Source organism: Oratosquilla oratoria, chromosome 2 (assembly GCF_046742065.1).
Source record: "Oratosquilla oratoria isolate Oo_2021 chromosome 2, ASM4674206v1, whole genome shotgun sequence".
NCBI lineage: Eukaryota > Metazoa > Arthropoda > Malacostraca > Stomatopoda > Squillidae > Oratosquilla > Oratosquilla oratoria.
Window position 1 is genome coordinate 85,612,425 of NC_134778.1, and position 2,500 is coordinate 85,614,924.

Consider the following 2,500-nt stretch of genomic DNA (forward strand, 5'->3'; position numbering starts at 1 on the left):
ACGAAGTCCCACCTTTACCTCAAACCACTCACTCTCTCCATTTCTAATCCTGACACAAGCTCTACTACTCTCATAAAAACTCTTGACAGCTCCCAGATGCTTTCCTCCTATCCCGTATATCCGCATAAACTCCCACAGTGCCTTTCTGTCTACCCTGTCGTAAGCCTTTTCTAGATCCGTAAAAGCCCAAAAAACATCCTTCCCCTTTCTCACATATCTATCTTACCACAAAGATCTGATCTACACAATTTCTACCTGTCCTAAATCCACACTGTTCCTCACCAATTACTCCCTCTGTTCCTCTCCTAATCCTCTCAATCAAGATCCTCCCATAAGCCTTCCCAACTACACTTAACAAGCTAATCCCTCTAAAACTACTACATTCACACTTGTCCCCCTTTCCCTTGTAAAGTGGAACTATACACGCACTCCTCCAGTCCTCCGGCACTCTCCCTTCTCTCCAGCAAACATTAAATAACCTCACCAACCAGTCCACCGTCACTGTACCTCCCTTTTTCAGACATTCTGCATGGCATCCATCCAGACCAGGTGCCTTACCTGCTTTCATCATCTTAACAGCTGCCTTCACTTCATCCTTCCTTATTTCTCCTCCATTTTCCTCATTCATCACGGTCGTTCTCTTAGCATTTCCCACCGCAGCTATCTTTCCCTCCCTATCCTCCTTCACATTCAGCAACTCCCTAAAATATTCTGCCCATCTTCCCATTACTGCCTTCTCCATAACAATAATAATGATAATAATAATAATAATAATAATAATAATAATAATAATAATAATAATAATAATAATAATAATAATAATAATAATAATAATAATAATAATTCCCCTTACTGCCTTCTCCTCCATAACAATAATGGTGGTAATAATAATAATAATGATAATAATAATAATAATGGTAATAATGATAATAATAATAATAATAATAATAATATAATAGTAATAATAATAATAGTAATAATAATAATAATAATAATAATAATAATAATAATGATAATAATAATAGTAATAATAATAATAATAATAATAATGATAATGATAATAATAATAATAATAATAATAATAATAATAATAATAATAATAATAATAATAATAATAATAATGATAATAACAATAATAATGATAATAATAATGTCGGAATAGCCTCTGGTTTCTTATGTAGATTTTTTCTTATTGTAATTAACGGGGTCTCATGAAGCTGGCTCAACGTTAAAAGTGCCGTACCACAAGAATCAGTTTTGGGACTCGTTTTGTTCTTAGTATATGTAAATGATCTAGACGACGGCCTCCTCTGCAAAGTATCAAAATTTGCTGATGACACAAATATTACCGGTATAGTAACAACCACCAAAGAGAAAGAAACTCTGCAATCCGATCTAGACAGATGATCAAGTTAGAATAGCAAGTGGCAAATGAAATTTAACATTAACAGATGTAAAGTCATGCACATTGGAAGTAACAATGAGCACATCCAATACCAAATGAATGGCCAAATACTGGATTCAGTAACTAAAGAAAAAGTTCTAGGAGTTTTGATATCAAATGACTTGAAGCCAAGTCAACATTGCTCAGAAGTTGTTAAAACAGCAAATAGATTGATTGGCTTTATCAGAAGAGTCAATTTTGGTCCCCGTACTACCAGAAAGATATTAGTAAACTACAAAGGGTGCAACGGAAAATGACTAAAATGATGCCAATCCTGAGAAATCAGCCGTATGAAGAAAGACTTAAAAGTCTAAGTTTATTCTCACCATCAAAAAGGAGAATGCGAGGAGATTTAGTCGAGGTTTCTAAAAGGCTTTGACAGCATTAATGTCGAAGACTACTTCTCATTAGACCAAGCAAATACAAGAAGACGTCACGATTTTAAAGTAATTAGTCAAAGATTTTCTTCGAATGAAAGTAAGCACTTCTTCTTTAACCGGGTTCTTAATGTGTGGAATTCGTTACCTTGCACCGTCGTTGAAAGTAACACAATCACAACATTTAAAATCGCTTAGATGAATATTTGGACTCTAATCCGCAAATAAAATATCATCTTTTGCAATCAAAGATCTGACGGTCCGGCATTTAATTGTAATTGGATAGGATAGTGGTAGCAGTAGTGTTAGTTCATCTTCTATTGCCTAGTTGCCCTGTTTTCTCAATGTAGCTTAGTATAGTAAACACAAACAGCCTCGTTAGGGCCAGTAGGCCAGCTGTTGTTTGCTCTTCCTTTGTGTTCCTTTGTGTTCCTTTGTGTTCCTGCTCATCATCTTCCTTCTCTTCCTCTTCCTCTTCCTCTTCCGTCTCTTCCTCCTCCTCTTCCTCTTCCTTCTCTACCTCTCCCTTCTCTTCCTCTTCCTTCTCTTCCTCTTCCTTTTCTTCCCTCTCTTTCTCATCCTTCTTGATACCAAAACTGCAACTAAGATGACATCTTTAACACAACAGTAAGAGTTTCAATTTGATTTGAATACATTATATTAATGGACAGTATATTAC